The following is a 19,284-nucleotide window of genomic DNA, read 5'->3' as shown; positions in this document are numbered from 1 at the left end:
TCGTACGCGGTTGTATGGTACGCGTATGTGTACTCGTGTGCGTGCATTACACGGAAGCACGGAACAATGCGGTGCCATTCATGGTAAAAGAAGAAGCGGTTGAATCACCCGCCCGCTCGGATTCTACAGGCTTATTCAAACGACAAGCTCCCGGAATAATCGAACGAGCCATCCGTAGATCGCGATACGAGATTCTTCTGATCTGCCGTACTCCTCCATGCTTCGATAAATTCTCTTTCGCTTCGAACCGCCTCGCTCGTAGATTAGATAGCTCCATTTCACGGATGCTATAAGCCTGTTAGAAGATTGGTAGGTTTCCAGACGCGTAATTGCAGCCACGCAGAAGGCGTTAACCCTATGGAATCGTAACGATACCAATTCCGCAGCGAATACGAATTTATATGTAGAAACGTCAGCTTGTAATTACGGACAGGTAAGCGCGCCAATCGGAAAGCGAGAGAGAGAGAGAGAGAGAGAGAGAGAGAGAGAGAGAAAGGGCGAGAGGAATGGGTTCTCGGTGGAATTTACAGAATTATAGCAATTTATACCGGTGGCACGCGCGCTCTCCTCGCGCCTGCATAACGATACGTGTCCGCGTCCCGACTGATTTACAACGTTGTTGAATAATTATTTAGTGAAACGTTGCTCGTGTACGCGATTTCCCCCGTGAGTACAAGCCGACGATTTCCTATTACCTATCCCGATGAAATATCGCGTCTCTGTTAGGCCCGCGAGGAAACTGCGAAATCGTGTGTATTTGCTCGGGCTCGGTAGTAATAACATTGCGGTCTATGACTGGAAGAAGGAAATAGTCTCTCGCGGACCGTGTTATAAAGTTACATGCCGATCACTGTAACGCGATACATTGCATCGGTACGAGGAACAGTAGTTAGAGATCTTACTAAGGGGGCAAGAGGAATAAAGGAGAAAAAAAAAAAAAAGAAAAATGAACAGCGTGTGGCGACGGTGAAAACGGCATTGGATCGCCTCCTTCGCCTCTGCTGATCATAAAATTGCATCGTATTCTTGCTGGAAAGAATATAAAGTGTAAAGATTATAAATGTAGACTGCATGGGAAAATATGATAAGTTTAGTTGCTAAACTTCTAATTTTGTTATCATTTGATGGCTACAAGGCTATACATTACTGTACATAGTATAGTTACATTTTAATATTCGGGCACGGCAATGTCACTGTATTTACTGCTTTATATAAGAGAGGATGATTTAAATACGTGTTGCTCATTGCACGAGCCATTTATTTCGTATAAAAACAGTTTTAACAATTTGTGATTCGTTGACAAGGCACTGGACTTTAGAACTGCTCTCTTATGAAAAATAAAAAAATATGACCCGTCTTGTTTTTTCTCCGTAGTGCTCAGTTAATGTATTGGTTAAAGTTAACCTGTAAAAAAGCCAGCTGTAAAGAAGCAACGAGTTTTAAGTCGATGTCTCTGTTTTGATTTGTCGAATTTTTGTTCGGACGATTAAAAGTAACGATACTGTCAAGCTCGATCGATTTTATAACATCGCTGTTTCGTTCTTTCAATTTAAGATACCCGGCGAATGGTCGTTTACCATTATCTTCTGTAAGGTTGCCGCTTTCGCCAGTTTTCGCGTTTCGTTTTCGTACTTTGTGTTTTTCAGTTTTCGTTCATTTCGCTCTTTTTCCGTTCTTTGATCTCGCGGATTTTTGATACGACGAATTATTTTTAGATGCGTGTGGTACGCGATACACGCGAATTTGCTCAGCTTGCGTTTGCATTCCACTGATAACGACCAATCGATGATTTTAAACACGAGTTTTAATATATTTGTGGAGAACGAGAAAGATAAGCGGAACTGTCCATATTTCAGACTCAAGGTGATTTTTCCTTTTCTTCTACTGTTTTTTTTTCTTTTTTTTTTTTTTTATTTTTACTAGGAGAGTTCGGTTCTCTAATTTCGCAGTGAAATTCATCCTTCTCGATAAGATTGAGATACGATGCTTGCGGTGCTATATCATATTTCCCAGCACATGTGCTTGTTCGTGGCACTGTTGCCTGGAAAATCCTTGTAATCCCCATAAATTATAACAATGTAACAAACGAGACCGTGAACGTGTCTCACTTACCTTACGAACAATCGCCAGATAAATGAAAATTTCTCGCGACTCGTTCCACTGTATGTCGAATCTTGCTATGTGTATGTACATACATATAGCCGGAGCATGAATTTCACTTTGAGCAGACTTTTCGCGAAATATTAACTTTCACTTATCCTTTAACCCGTAGACACGTGCCTTTTCCAGTTAAGTAGAAATAATTAAATATTAGGTTGTTCGAAAAGTTCGTAGCTTTTTGATTATTGATATATTCTATATTTCGTACGATATACCTATGACGAATTTTTGCAAGATATAAAAATTCCAAGCTTAGGATTAGGAGTTCAAATTCTCAGTTAAAATATCTCTAAGCTTTTCTTAAATGTAGAATAAAATTCTCGCAAGTTTCACTTTTATCGTCTTTTTATTAGAGCTTGAAACATTTGAAGTCTATTAATAGACTTCGCGCCAATTTTTCCAGCTATCACCAGAGTCAATTCCAAGTACTCTATTATCGGTTAAACTGTCAATCAGCTAGACGTTTCAGCTCTTGATCTGTCCATCAGCCATTTTCATTCTATTCGTCGTCCGATGAAATCAGCTGGCAATTAATCAGGGAAAAAGTATTTGGAATGACGACCACGTCATTATATGTACTTACTACCGCTGTCCGTGCTTAATCATATTCGTCAATCTGACTCCCAGTGACTTACGCGTACACGTGTTTTAATCCAATTACAAGACACTGTTACATGCTGCCGCTGTTATCTGAGCCGTATGAGAAAGTGACATATTTACATCGTAGTTCCCTTCGTATTTGGAATTCACGCGCGCCTTGCTTTTCGTTCTTGACGTATGTACGTCACTGTTTGTACAGCTATGAGTACCTTATAAATGTTGAAAATACCTGTTTTACTTTTAAAGATATGTATTTTTATACCATTTTGCCCGCTCATCATTTAATTAAAGACAGTCAATTAAATATCAGATAAAAAGAAGTCAGCTTACTAAGAATTCTATTGATAGCTCGGCACAATACATCATCGTTTAATTTATGCCTATCGATGAGTCACATTTTATTAGCCGATATTAAACAACATAACTCACTCTAGATTGGTTCCATCTAGATCCGACCTCCGGAAACCGCTGCAAATCTCAATCACAAGGAAACTAAACGAATCAATAACCTTACCGTAGGGTTAATCGAATTATTTTCTCGTTGCTAATATTTCTTTTCTTCTTTTACCGCATTTAAAGTAGCTGTATACATGACTTTCTCGTTCTATCGGTATTATATTACAAACTTAGTTGCCAACACAATACAACAAATTTTTCCGTAATGAGCTCGAGATCGAGTCTCAAGATGTCGAAGCTTGGTTGACCCAAATGACCGCATCTTACCGATATATTTTTGCGTATCGTGTATACACCATGTATCTTCTTCATCTTGAAATGTTCCACGAATGTTATAAAAATCTAATTCTAGTTATTACGCGTACATAAACGTCATTAAGTAGTATGTGGACGACGCGAGTAATTCCGGGTCGCGTTGAATCGAGGGAATTACGGGCGTGTAATTTTGGATGTTTGCCAGTGTTTCGCGGCCAAAACGAAAACGCCCGCGTGCGTGCGATCCGCGCAATATCCGCGCAAGTGGGTCGTTAGAGGCAAATCGCGAAGTCCGAGTGAAATTAAAAAAATACGCGTAGCAGGAGACCATCGAGCGGCTGTCTGCCAACTATTTCGTCGGCACGTGAATGTTTACGACTGCTTCCCGTTTGATTTCCATCTACATTTCCTCGATTCTCGTCTCTTTATGTAAATTGAATTTTGCTTTGAACCATCGTCCATTTTATAGCGCGCGTGCATCCGATAAGGAGGACGTAAAACCGTGGCGATTTATAATCTGTGAATTGTGGATTTGTTGATGCGACTATGTCGACTAAAGAAAGTTATTATATTGACGTTTGGGATGCTTTGTGAGTATAGCGAGATTCGTTTAGCGTCAGAACGAGGAGGATTGGATGATAAATTTGTCCTATTTGGCTGCTGCTACTTGCGCGAAGCTCTCACGTGGCGTATGTTATTCGCAAGAATTTGCTGTTTTTTTTACGGCCATGCGCTTTATTAAACGTTTCGAACCTTGCTGCTTGGACGAATATTTTTCATAAAATGATCTTTTTTTACTAGCTGTTAATCCTCCGTAAATCCATGACCGCTCTATTTCGTTTCATGTGCTTTGGCTTTGATGTATGAAACGTATACTTTTGCGTTAAAATTTCGCGGAAATATGTCAATACAAGTGCGTTACTAGAAGACTAGGAGAAGAATATAAAATTACGTTTAAATGATAAACACCTCTGAAAAATACTATTATCGATTAATAACGTACTAAAGTAGTAAAAAATTAAAATTGCATATCCGCAGTATCGAGCGTAAGAGGGTCAATTAGGAAAATAAATGACTTCTCGGTAAAATCTTTCGTCCGGTTTCAAGTAGAACAAAAATTTGTAGTAATTAATCGTTCGATGATTCGTATTAGTTAGCCGATCAAACTTCGAGTACGTTTCCCAGAAACAAGAAGGAATCGTATAAAAAGTGAGTCACCGTAACGTCAAGATAATCGTAATCGCGAATGCGATAAACAGAGTCCAGTTACTCGATGGCTATTCATAGTCGCGTTCTTCGTGCGGAAGAAGTTTAATGTTTAGTCTTGTACACTGCAAAGACACAGTCTCTTACGCAGTGTCTCCTCGTAGGATAAATAGATCGTCGAGCGTACAGTGTACGGCTATTCAATTATGTTAGGGACAGATTTTAACACAAACTGTTTCCGACCATTGCTGCATGTTTTGGGCAAGTGCCAGCTTTTCGATGCACGGATACGTATCGTCCAAAGCAAATCGTTTCTTTGTCTCCAAAATTACACGCGAACATCGTTTATGATCTTTCTTTGAAGAAAGTCCGAATTTTATGACTCGTAGATGAGCAAACTTTGTCACGTTGCAATGGACACGTATCGTTTTCACACGCATACGGATAGAAATAAACAGATAAAAATGCAGATATAATAATACGATAACGTTCTTCATCGGATATGCATGGATCGTACAGGTATACGTTATTGTTGTTAAATGAAAGATTTTGCAATTCTATTAGCATCGTAAGAAGGCGCGACTGTCGTGATTATATCGATGAAATACGAACCGGCCTAAAAATGTGTATTGAAAATGAAAAGATATTTGCTGCAAATATATACTTAATAGCCATGCTAAACGAATAATAAATGTTAAAGATAGTCCCATTGTATATCGATACTTATTAACGTAATAAATAGTTAATTGTTTAAATGTCGTTATAATCTCTATGCAAATTTTCAGATATTTTTTAGACTCTATCAATAATGATGATAGTCAGACCTCAGTAACAGTGCTAATGAAACTTCAATATGTTTTGTATAATACAAATAATATACATATTCATAAAACATGTCTACAAGCTGTTCGAATACTTTCGTGACTCTGTGCTTACCTAATCGCGAATACGCGAAGAATTGATTTCTTGCTTTGCCGGTAACAATAATAATAATAATAATAACAACAATAAAAAATTGTTTATCCGATTGTGTATACATTCTCATATAATTTAATAAATTACTGAAACGCACGTGATACGATCGCAAAAAAAAAGAACGCTTTGCATCGACTAAAACGACCCTCGGCGTTTCTGCATCGGTTACACGTTGGTATCCGCATGATCGCCACGTGCCATAGATATCCGTGGTGCTTACTTACTTTCCACGGAACAAAGTTCACGTGGCGGAAGCGGCGACACTCGTTAATCCTCGTTGAAATTCATTCGCGTTGACAACTCTGACGAAGATATTCGCCGACTTCTCTCACACCTCGCGATTTTCCAGATTCTAGAATCTCTTAGCACAAACCTGATTGTTCCAGATAAAAAGCTAATACGGTCGTTAAGAAGCGCGATATAAGAAGTGTTGCAAAGAATTTTGCAGTCGACGCGGTCGTTTCTTAACAAGCTCGTAGAACGATCGGTCGGTTTATTGGAGCAACGTAGCAGCAATGAAACATAAATTTCTACCTAGCCGCGCTCCTCGTGTTTCTGTTATTCGTGTGTGCACAGGGCCGTATCGTCGAAGTTGCAAACTCATTAACGCGTATAATCCGCCGTTTCCCGATTACGGAATCCTCTTCCACGAGATCCTCGGTCGTGGCACGTATACGCGTCTGGAAAAAAGTAACATTATTAATTCAACGTCGTATCGACTGATGTGATACGACGACTTTTTGTTGCAATCACCTTGCGTTTAAAAATAACCTGTCTATTTTAAGCTCACGTAACATTTCCGTCGTTATCGAGTCGGTTGTCGGACTTTCCGGGCAATTTATTTGCGGTGACGTTCGCTTTTATAAGCACGCGAATGCATAATATCGTTTCCTTTACTTCGACAAGTGACTACGTGTTTGCTGAAACGATTGTAGTCCAATCGCTTTTCCGCATTCTTCGCTCGATAGTTTTCCAGGCTGGCCGATCGAGTATCGTCGATCGAGAACGGAAATCGATGTTAATTATTTTGTCGTTGTTTCGGCGCCACACGATTATAATTCTCTGTGCCTTGAATATACTTGACCCTTCGCCTCTGTGATTTATTTTAAGAATACACGTGTTTCTTTCGAAGTTTCACGCCTGATACAACAATCGCAAATATATTATATTCGATCGATTTTCTAAATTGGAAACGAAATACGAGTAAGTAAAATTGGAACGAAAGCTGGCTATACGCTGCCGACCTTAAAATGCGAAATTATTACGCGTTAAATAGAACACAATGATTTTTAACAAAAAAAAAAAAGAATTTTTATTAATTTCAGCATATGGTATACTTAGCAGGATAAGCGTTATAAGGCAAGAAATTACATTTCGAAACTACGTTAAATAGATGCGGGTCTGACATCGCGTGGATTAACAAGAAAAAATGAGCAAATTCTAATTATATAGGCGCAATAAATAAACCGATTAGGAATCTTTGATTTAAAGAGTAATTCTACTTTCTGAAAACGTCAGTCTTATCCTATAACGAGTATAGATTCGGTATTAGGAGACAAGAAGTAGCATCTTTAAAATATGTATGTAAATGGATGCGGGCCTGAGATCGCGCGAAACTGGATGCTCGTAACATTTAGCAAGACTTATCTCTCCAACATACTCCGTCGATTAATTTATTTCACGATTCACGTGTAATTCGTTACATCCTCCCTAGAGAAGAGAATCCAGTGTTTTTCATCGCATCCACGATTGCATAATTAATCGAAGAAGCGAGTAAATTAACAGAGCCAGTCGGTAAGACCTAGCAATTAGAGGTCTTCTTATTTCCCCCGGATCTATCTTTTTCGTACGCGTGTGCTCATCGTTTTTGATTTATACAGGCTCGTCTCGCGTAAATGGCTGACTATTAATGTTCGTATTTAATCGAACAGACGCGTATCGCTCGTTTATCAAGTTCGCGGACGTCGATGCCTCGATCGAGCCCGCACGATAATCGACCTTCTCTTTTCAACGTTCGTTTTTTCGTTTACAGGCAGAAAGCTACCATCCGCGGAATTCGATCCGCGTCGAATTGACACAGAAATCGCAAGTTAACGCGAGACACTTTATCGCAGATCGCAGGCGAGATCGTCGACATCGGCTCGCGAACTAGACGCGTTAACACGAAACGGAAAGACTCGTCAATTAGTGTCAGCGACGAAAAGATCTTAACGCGCGCCGGTATTTAATATTCCGCTATGAAGTACTAATTAAACTAGCGTTCAAGTTAAGTCGTGAGATTCCCGTAATTTACACCTGCTGCCGCCGAGATAATGGGTATACGCGTACTTAAGTGCTCGGAATGCCAGCCACGTGCTTCCATCTTTAGCTTTTTTTTTTTTAGATACGATAGTGAATAGAAGAATTGTTTTTAAAAAGATAGACTTAGCAACGTTTGAAAATTACTTTGTTCCGTATCGATGGTTTTACGAACGATATTCGTTTCGATTTTTACTTCGGTATGTCTCGTTAGTTGTTCTAAATTTTTCTTATTTATCTTATCGCTTTTATCATGGTCGCTCTTCTCTCTTTTCTTTTCGAGAAAATTAATTCAAAAATGTCCATTGCCGTAAGGATTAATTTAACACGTGTGACGGTAATTCGTTACGTATACCTGTGGAAAGTGCACTTATCCTACGCCTACGTATCGGCGTTCATTCTATTTATGCGTACTCACTTCGAATGTCAAAGCTACGTCGTACACGAGACAACACCGCAAAGTTGCTGCACACAGTACTGCACATGCATATTCGTGTTATGGCGGATCGAAGTTTATAACGCAACAAATACCACAAGATGTTACAACGATTATCCGTCGGAACTTGTGAGAACGACGCACGAGCAGTTTCATACGCAGCCTGAGGGAATCCGAAAGAGCGAGGAGGCTCTCGATTCGATCAAAACACGCTCGCCTGTATAACAGTTTGTTTTCCACACGTGATACGTGTAATACGGGTTCTAACGCGCCTCGTCTCTACAGTATATCGTGTTACAAGGGGTAATTGAAGAACGATATGCATATACGTTGTACGAGATGTGCACGCGTGGGCATTGTCATTATCGCAGCCACACAGTACATACATTAGAGTGTTTCGTGTCGATATAATATATCACATTACTACTGTAAACTGTTCAGGGGTGTGGCTCTTGTTGGTCACCACAGGATATCTCGATATACACGCGTCCAACGTCGTATCGTTTACTGCGATTCGCGATGCGTTTATAGTACTTTCTTTTTTCGTTTCTTCGCTTAAAATTGTCTAGCAATGGACTCGACGCTCAACTTGCATTAAACCGTGAGTCATAAGGAATAACGATTAAGTCTCATTCACAAGGAAATATAGAAACTATACCGGTTTGATCGAGAAAATTGCTTTATTAATTTCCTTCGTAACACGATGATATTTCAATTTCCATTTTATTAACGCTAAATGCTGTCGTTGCTGTAAATAGACTATATCGAACGTTGACAAAATTAAAGTGGAAAGTATTACAAACAAAGAGTGCAACCAAGCCAATTCCACGTAGAGTCGTGAACGATTAATTTGCATATATGTATATACCTGTAATTTGCGATCACGATGATCATCGCATTAAACGGTCGCATTAAACGAAGTCCTTTTCGGAAAGTTCGATCTTTCACCTGGTAATCGATTCCTACGCGGGATGATTAAACATCGACGCTGTTAGGAGACGGTGGAAGATCAATAGCGCGTTCGTGTAGGCCAGAAAAGCAAGCTGCAGGCTCGGAGAGAAGAGTTATCACTGTTTATCTAAACGATATGCACCGCGAATGTTGACCCTGGGTTGCGTAAACGCATGCCTGACGCATACCACCGGCCACAGCACGCCGATTTGACTTCCTGCCTCGATTCCGGCCGTTCGCGATCCGCTTCAACTACGATCAACTTTGCGCAAAAGGTAGTGGAAACGCGTTAGAAAGAGGACCAGTCCGTGTGATTCCAAGATTCCATTAACGAGACGTGACATAGAGACGAAGAAGTGTCACGATGGAAATAGAATAGATCTTACATACTTGGCTTTGCGTGACGTCTATCGAAGGATGTCGGGCTTAAAGATGTCGACTAGTTTTTTACGCTTGGATCGTATATAATTGTCGCTCGAAAAAGAACGCGTTCGTGGGTGGAAAGTAAATTCGAAGCTCGAGTAATAAAACCCGAATGCTCGATGGATCGATATAAAAATCTTGACGATGTTATAATTTATTCGTTTCGTGCTATGTACGGTAAGACTTGGAATGGATCCTTTTCGATTTTGCGTGGCGTATTTGGAAGAACGTGGCGAGTTTAAAAATATCAACTAGATTTCTGGAATTGGATCACGGTAATTGTTATTTGTATAAAGACTCGTTGATTTGAGAGTAAACGATAACGATATTGCGCAATAAAATCAGGCCAAATTTAAAGATAGTGTCACTAAGCGTTTGAAAGACGTATCGAGTTATCTTAGGTAATCGAAAAGCGACGTCATTGACAAATAACGTAAGTATGCGGTTCCACGTTGCTATTCTTAGAGTTTTATCGGACTGAATTTACTTTACGTATCAAGTCCGCGTTAAAAAGAACGTGTTTGCTTTTTCGGTCGACTATGGGAACGTAACGGTCTCGAGGTGAAAATAAATTTGGCTGGAACGATCGTGTTATTCGCGTGACGGCGGCTTTTTTCGTCTACTTTCAGACACACACGATCGTGTGGTCGTCGGTAATTTCATCGTTTAACAAGGAAGTTGGTTCACGTAGAAGGATAGTTTTGTAGGTTTTAGCGTGAAGTTTCCGATGGTTTGAATGTATCGAGACAGTTTAATAGCTAGGTGGGATTTCTCCTATCGTCGCTTTACGATACGACGAGCAACTCAATTAGAGAAATACGATCTTTGCCAGCAAATATGGGCGTGACGTCGTTTATGAAATCATGGTGCCTTAATTATTTCAGGACATTGAACCGTGTACACGTTGTATCATATTCTGGTTATCGAGCAATCAAATTGCTATAATAAAAACAATCGAAGTAAAAATCTCTGAGAATTTATTCGCGATTCCTCTTGGAATTTTCCTTTCCACCTCTGTATAGATAACTGCGTAAGGGTTTTTCACAATTTTAAAGTAACATTGTAGTTGATCTTTTATGATCCTCGGTTAAAGCTCGTTACCAGCTAAACTACTATAATGGAAGATGATTTTTTCTCTTTCTTAAACTCTTAGGAATAGATTTAACCTTAGAACGAGACAAAAAACATACCAGTAATTAGCGATTGAAAATTTGGAAAATTTCACGAGGCACGTCGAGAACGCGTATTACCATGAATCCTATCCGTACGTGTTAAACACGCTAACGAGATGCTCCAACAACACCTGAAAATAAATAGCACCATGCTGACGCGTCGTTCGTGAAAACTATCCACAACCACGTACCTACCAGTACCTATCCAACTATCGTCTTCGTTTTTACGACATTCATCGTCCGTACCGTGTCCCCTATCGTTAATTGAAAAAACCTCGACGGGGTCACGATCCTATCCGCACTTTTCAACCATTATACACGATAAAAATCATCGGAGAGAAAGCGTATGTGTCTCTTGAACGGATGATACATCGACGAAAGCCAACGTTCCGGCTGTATCCTTTCGGAGATGCGTGTAAGCGATTATTCAACGAGGTCGAAAATTTCCAGCCAAAGTATAGAACGAAGCACGGAGCTACAAGAGGAGTTGCGAAGTATTTTCTGCACAGTCGCCAACGTGGTTATCTTTATTATTATCGACGATGTTTAGCGCTAGATATCAAGTTAGAATTATATTCTAAAATACTTATCGAAGATTTCGATGCAGACACGCAGAGCTGCAGGTGATTTGGTTACTGTGAAAGGGTGTCGCGAGGTATTTTCCGCGAGTTCGCCGATATTTTCACCTGAAGATTTTCACCACTGATTAAACGTTAAAGACAAAATTACGTATAGTGAGATCTGTCTAATCTGTCTTCGTTACCTTACTAAAAATATTTTTTTCATATTATATTTTTTATATCTTCGAGGCTCTATATCGTGAAAAGAGATTTGTCGCGACAAGAAGAGCGATCCTGTCCGACAGTCAGTGTGACAGTTAATGATACATCGTGCGAGAGGGTTCGTCAGTCGCGATCCGTCAGGGTAACGTCGTCCCGCGAAGGCGTCCCTTTGACGCGTCTCTTTGCCGTCCCGTTAAATAAATCCACACACCGATGTACTTTCACCGGCGGCCATAATTAAATCCGAGTTAGAAACGTGGAACGAGTCGAAAGTTACACGGTACGCTTGGTGAATGACACCATGCATCACGCCAGGGGAAGACGTCTTTATTGTTGTCGCACGGAGGCTTCGTTGTAGGCCGTTGTGTAGCCGGCACACTCTCGCCTACGAGAGTCCGTGGCTCGTTACGTAATTGCAACAGGTGTGTCCCTGTCGACCCCGGCCACGTGTTTTCCCCGCCGCGCCGCGCCGCGCCGCGCGTTTCTCGACCGTTCGAACGCGGAATCGCTCCGCGCCATCAGACGACTGCGTTATTGTTCACCGAGAATTGATTAAGCTGCAAAATTGTCGAGAATATTTTTAAACGTCTTCGTGCCTGTTACGTGGTCGTTGTCACGCTCGTTACGTTTCGTCGCGCAGCGGTTCTTAAGTTATGGTTACAATGTGGACGTGTGTTCTGACGAACTATCGTTTTGACAAATATCTGAATAATCGAATATATCTACGCGTACATAGATTCTGACGAGTGTACGTATTTCGATCGTCGGACGTTTCGTTCGAAACGTAGATCTTTCTTCTGATCTGGTCGCTCCGAGTGAATAGATTTTGAAGCTGCGTCACGAGCTTTATCTTCTTTTAACCAGACGTTAGTAGAAATTTCCTTTGGATTTCGTTGCTTCGATATGTTTGCGTATTCGAGTTACCTGTGATTTATGACGAATAGAATCTATAAAAAAGACACGTATCTTCGTTTAGCTTCTTAAGATGGAAGAATCGCACGAGAAAAACATAGTTATACGAAAGAAAAATCGTATGACAAGGGTTGGAAAAAGAAAGAACAAAACGACATTGACGAGCTACTTCTTTGAGATCATTCTCTCGGAATACACCCGTGAAACAATAGAACAGACGCGATTCCGCGTGCCCAGAGATCTTGTCCACTGACGTATGACCATTGCGAATGAGTTGGATCGATGCGTTTGACGATAAAGCGGAATCATTCATGGATGCTCTTCGTCAACCGCAAATTGCCACGTTTTAGTCGCAGTGCTCCGCGTTTCTGACGTAAGATTTCCGGGAGATCATTGATATCCGATTTCCGAGATAATAACTTAATGCGCAAAACAGCAGACACTTTGATGTTAGATGTGACTCATTTTTAGCAAAGAATTTAAGAGCGAGGTTATCGCAGGAAGACAAACGATATTAATAGCGATTGATCTCGCGATCGGTTGGAAAAATTCTACGATCGGTAGTGGAAAATGACGAGGATCGGAGCGAATTGGAAGGCGTGAACGCGTTGGAATCAAGGAACGTTTCTATCGTTTTAGGGATATCAGTTATTATTAGCCTCGCGCAGATGGCACACGCAATGACTCAGACGAATAAAGTGGCGACCGATGATAAGTGGCAGTTCAGTCAGGAAGATAGCGTCGAAATGACACTTCTAAGTCGAGCACTTGTATCTAATTGCGCGGCTTAGGTTAATTTTTCAAAATACTATGGAGATAAGCTAAAAATACACGAGTGCTGCACAATTCACCGATCGCGTGTTTACAACGTGTATCTGCTCATCGAGAAGTAAGATGATAAAGATAGAACGTGTAGATGGAGTATTTTTTCTCGATCGTACATATATTTTCTTGTTCGATGATTCAACTAATCATTTATCCGTTACAATAAATATACAAGTAATCCGTGTGTGAAGCTTATCCTGTCACATTTCACACCAGTGTGCTAATACAGCAGTGTGCTCGTAGAAAGTACGCGCAATTTGGTATTGCTAAAAGAGGAACATATTCGAGTTCTACCACGACCTTGATGATCTTCGTGCTCGCGCTGCTTTTTCGTAAAATTCCAATTCGAAGAGAGGAGATATATTTTTAGCTAAATTGTATCCTTCGCTTTTTATCGCCGTATCGTAAAATATCAAACGATCTACAAGATAAGAACACAGAACCACCATTAACCTGTTAACTGGGCCGTTTCGTCACCAGAAACTTTCGTAGTTACGGCATTCAAATTTAATTAGGCCAAGTACCTGTGTTCGAACGTACCGATAACACGATCGAAATCCAAAAGGTCGTAGATACGCCGAATATATTTCAGTTTATATAATACGAAGGAAATAAATATAACGTGAAAATGACAAATTGTGGTTGTAGGTGAGCGGGAGGGAGGCGGTGCTGACCGGTGGCGGCGGCGGCCATGCGCCCCGGCCCGCCAGTACAGCCGAGCCGCCGCAGGCCTCCCCGTCGCCAGGAAGTCCCTCAGGAACGCAATCGACGGCACCGGCTAGATCAGCCGCAACCGCTGCAGCCACGTTCATACGGGAACAGCTCACGGGCCCTGCTGGTGTTGCTGCTGCTGCTGGCCGGCAGCCCTCTGGTCCTGGGCCTGGCCGAGCCGCCAGGGTTACCCGGGGCCGAGTGGCAGCAGGCGTTCTCCAGGCATACGTATTCCAAATCAACTTCCACCAGGTCTATACAACCGAGAAAACAACAAAATCTTACCATTGGATACCTCACAGCCATCAAAGGCGGTCTGAAAGATCGTCAGGGTCTTGCCATTTCCGGCGCCTTCTCCATGGCCCTTGACGAGGTGAGTTTTCTTTTTTAATTATTGCGTTACTACGGAATCTTTATTTGCTGTACTCTGTACGATACAAGATGCGCTTGGGATACTCGTTTCGAACGTATTCGAACGATCCGAGGTTCGGGAAACGACTGTTTTTCCTATTTACGTGTGTACAGTACCGACGTTTTAAGAATTTCGACGAAATAACTTGGAGAAACGAAGAAAGCAACGGACAGACCATTGAAATGAACGTTGTTGCACGGAACAAGTATATTTCTTACGAAAGAAGGAACGAGACTTGACAGCAGCGAATATATAAATATTCAGGATATTGGTAAAGGCCATCGATGTTTTCAATATTCTGCGGCGATTTTCGTTTTTCCACTCTGTGGCTACCAAATACTCGTAACTTTATCCAGCGACCGCTATTTCTCTGGAAATGGAAAGCATTACGCTATAACTTACAGCCAATCTCAAGCATCAAGATACGACCATGCAAACGTTTATCTAAACACGCATTCCGCACGATCCTAAATATAACCCTCGCGCATCTCGTTAATACGTGTTCACGAACCCGATCAAGATAGCACAGCATGGTCAATGAAACACGCAACGGTTCAACGAAGCAGAACCTCGTTTCCACGCTAAGGCGCAAGAAGACGTTTCACCGAACGGTCGGCTTTTTTCTCGCTCGATTTAGTCCAACTCGTGGCTCGTTAGTTTCCACGTGTTCTCGCGTGTGTCACGGTACACGTGGAAATCGGTTGCAGGTTGAATACGGCCGGTGGGTTGTAATTACGGTAGCCGGTGGATCCGGACGCAGTTCCCACGTATAAGGGCCACGGCGCGCGGCGAATCCTGAACCGGCCGAAAAGTAAGGTCGGGCCAATATCGCGGGACCCCTGTCTCGAGGTTTTTTCCTGCGGGCGGTCAGCGGCAGGCAGGAGCGCGCAGTGCGGCGTTCCACGGTCTGGAAGGCTCGATAATTCATTGGAGAGGATCGGCGTGCGCGGTCGCGAGTGCGCTCGCGCTCACCAAGGACCGTGAGATCGTTTTCGCCGCGCGGCGAACCTCTCTTCTCTCGAATAAGAAAAAAGAAAAAGAGAAAGGTGCGCTCTCCGGCTGCAGCGGGAGCTGTGTGCAACGTGCAGAGTGACCCGGCATCTCTCTCCCCGGAGATGCCGATTCGTGCGAGAGTTTAAAAATACAAGACCGGCATTATTCGCCGGTCCGCCCACGCGTCCGCCGACGAAACTGCGCGCTCTCGCAACCGTGAGAAGAATTCGCTCGCGATCGAGAAACCTTCTCTCCTCCCTCGATCTCCCTCCTCCCTTGTGTCTACCTTCTTCCTCCTTCACCCCCTTTTACCTCCCCCTTCTTCCTCTTTTTTTTCTTTTCTTTCTCCGCTTTCTCATCTTTCGCGTGTACCTTCTTCCACTTTTGCTTCTGCTTCTGCTTCTTCTTCTTCTTCTTCTTCTTCTTCTTCTTCTTCTTCCTCCTCCTCTTCTTCTGGTATCGAAGAAGGTTCGTTCGTTCTCTCCCTTTTTACTTACTTCGGGACCAGCCGACGCGCGCTCCTTTGCAACCTGCAACCGTAAACGCGTAGAAGGGGTCCAGGGGCTGAGAAACCCCTGGGAATCGTCGAAATAACCGGCCGATCGTATCACGGTCCATGTATCCGGTTCTACTCGTGGAAATAACAAGTTACGTCAAAGATGGATTGCGGTTACGCTGATAATTATTCGGGGATACTGGTATCTCACCGTGGCCATCGGGAACCGAACGTACGAGAAGCTTCTTTCTCGCGCCTTCTCCCCCTTTCCCCCTACGTAGGTCGCGCCGTTTAAACTCACCACCGCGCCGTTTCCAGAATCGAAACTTTTTTCCATGCTTCCGCGTATGAAATTCAACGAATGGATTTACACGTTGCATTTATCAACCGTTTATAGACTAACGATCGAATCGTTTGCAACAATAAAAATTTAGCTGCCATGTTTCAGTCGTATTTATCGAAAAAGAAAAGAAGATACCATACTTACAAGCGCGAAACTTTATTTGCTACGAATATTAATCGACTATAAATTTAAAACTCTTTCGAACATAGTCCATGAGTTTGTTTATTCAAATTACTATTAATAAAGTTATATTCCGATGAAGAGTAGGTAAAATGCTTTTTAGTTAAAGATACGATATCTTGGAATGTTTGCTAAATTTTGTTACGAATTCTACAAGTAGAATAATACAATGCGATAGTTACGAGACGTAGAATATATATATTTATGCTTAATGAATCACGCTGTGGACATATTCCAACGAAACCTCGCCAGAATTCGAAATACTTGAAACGTTCGATCGGTCGTCGATCGAAAGGAATAGGCGAGCACGAAACGAGTAACGAGCGGTGTGGTAGACGCACGTCGAAAGGTGCAGGAAACGAGCTTTGCGCGCGTTTATTTATGTACTTGGACACGCTACGCAAGAGTAAGCATCGCGATCGCAATGTCGGCCTCTATGCTCGTTGCTTTGGACATAAAGCTTAGCTCACACACGCGGATATTCGACTGCGTAGTTGGAAATACTCGCGTATTTTTATATCGAAAGAGGAAAGTCGCGCGAGTGAGGATATCGCGGTTATTTCTGTGCGTGGTTCGTTGCACGACATTTTTATTTCGTATCGGCTTCCAGCGACCGCCTCATAACGACGGAATAATGCCGACCGTATTTTTAGCCGCGCCACGGTGAAAGTTTTTCCACGATTGGGTATCGCGACGTGGTCACGCTCGCTTCTAATATATTCGAATCGGCGAGATCGCCGATGGTCGAGAATCGCGTTGATCCAGATAGTTAACCCTAACGTTTTCCTCCGTATGACTCAGAATGATAATTACGAGTCAAATGTTGGAATAGTTTCGTCAACCATCGTACTTACGTTTCAATAGTTTTCGCGTATTGCGCTCTTCGCGCGAGTAAAATATTTCAAAATTTGGGAAGAGAATATCCGAAGGTACGGAAACGCGAGCAAGAGACAGAGATAGCGCAACGAATTTAAAGAGACGTTCGTCGAGTAATTAAGTTACTTGATACTGATAATTACGTCAAGTATTTTGAAGTCTTTCGAGGTACTGGTCGAATAACGAATAAAAATATCACGACGTTATTGGGTCGTTGGTTAGTAATTCATGACCTGGTTTCGGATCTTAATATTCTTGAAATCGACGGTTACAGCAGTATTACATCGCACCGTCTCATCGTTCGCGCTTCTCCTAACCTTAATACATTCGATTATTACTTAAACGTAAAGAAGCTACGGTAGTTCTTATTCGACGAGTATCCAGAAAAGTAAGAGGATCGTTTTCATCGATCTGAATCGGGGCCTTCGATTAACATACGTACATAGTCGTTTTCGTATCTCTGCGGACGTCGAAGAAGGAAAGTCAGCGCACGTGAATCGAGCTTAACGCTTACCTGTCCGCTCGTTTCAATGGTGTACGCAGGTGCATTTTACCTCGCTGCTGGCGATACTCAGCGGAGGAGAGAGGAAAAAAAAATTGCTGGAATTCGCTATGACGCACTCCCACGATGTAAACTAGTTTCACGGCGGGCGATATCTGTAAATAGGGAACGAGATCACTTCGAATTCGACCGGTCTCTCGTTAGCGATTCGATTATATTGCCGAGGCTTTTTGCGATTAAGGTGATCGCTCGTGGCAGCTGCTGCATACGCTCGTGATTCATCCGAAACGATTTCACTCGTCGAAGAATTTATCTCGCGTCCAATAGCTTCTTTCGATCGTTCCAGATCTAACTTCTTTTATTTCAGATCCGTTTATCGAAACGAGATTGTAGTTAGCGTCTGATTAAATGAGCACTCGCCAACTGAACGTACTTACGCGGACGTGAATTTTTATTCTACTCGTATGAACAAAAAATGAAAAAATCATCGATGAGGTATAAAGGAAAAATTATTAATCGAATATTTGCAACCGCGTGAAATATGCGTCATTAGGCTTCCGTTGTCATTATTTTTCTTCTTTTCTTTTTTCTTCTGGATGGACACGACGTATCATGGCAAAGTCGTTCTCATCGACCCTGAAGGTTGGCACTCGGTCGTGCACAGCCTTCCACGACCGGACGCCCTTCAATTGCTCGAAAATAAGCTGATTGGTGAAACCCTGCCAGTGGCAACAACGCAAGTGTACACTGCCTGTGAACATTGTTTCACACTCAGACAGCTCTTCAGAGAAGTCAGACCTTCGACCTTACGCCTTTTAATGGGATTGATATAAATGTTGCCTCTTGTCGACCGCCAATTTTCTGGTCTTATAAATATACAGTAACTCTATGCCTGTAAATTGAAAGCCATTTGAAAGTTTTAAAGAATATGACAAAAACATATGTTCAGCTAGAAGATCAGATACAAAATTAATTCTGCCAACACGAGAATAATCGACGACGTAAGTAATTTAAAAATCGCTCTCCCGTAAGAAATAGTAAAGAGATTTAACTTGTCGTATTATTAACCCTGTAGTCCTCGATTCCGATTATGGCGACAGATTTCAACTTTCACCTGCAGTCATGAAAAAAGAAAAAAAGAAAGAAAAATTGCAGAAATAAAGAAGAAAGAAAAGCAGTCGCTTATTATTATACGCATTCCTACGGACGAATTCGGCGGTTGTTGGGGCAGGTGCAAAGCCAGGAATGCGAACCATCCAACGGGAAGAGCAATGATTTTTTATAGCGCCTTCGAAACCGCTTTAACGGTTCCTCTCTGGT

The 19,284-nt window shown here is 42.0% G+C and overlaps 1 protein-coding gene across 3 annotated transcripts in view; it reads left to right on the top strand.

Annotated features, from left to right (window-relative positions):
- Nucleotides 1-14,129, top strand: part of LOC126915948 (guanylate cyclase 32E) — a 57,228-nt gene extending 43,099 nt beyond the window's left edge. For all 3 annotated transcript variants that reach the window (XM_050721176.1, XM_050721177.1, XM_050721175.1), the window contains exon 26: nucleotides 14,100-14,129. The gene's annotated coding sequence lies outside the window, so the exon portion shown is untranslated. The remainder of the gene's footprint in view (nucleotides 1-14,099) is intronic.
- Nucleotides 14,130-19,284: the final 5,155 nt, after the last annotated feature.

The sequence above is a fragment of the Bombus affinis genome, chromosome 5 (assembly GCF_024516045.1).
Source record: "Bombus affinis isolate iyBomAffi1 chromosome 5, iyBomAffi1.2, whole genome shotgun sequence".
In the NCBI taxonomy this organism is placed as follows: Eukaryota; Metazoa; Arthropoda; class Insecta; order Hymenoptera; family Apidae; genus Bombus; species Bombus affinis.
This window is presented reverse-complemented; position numbering and strand designations above follow the sequence as displayed.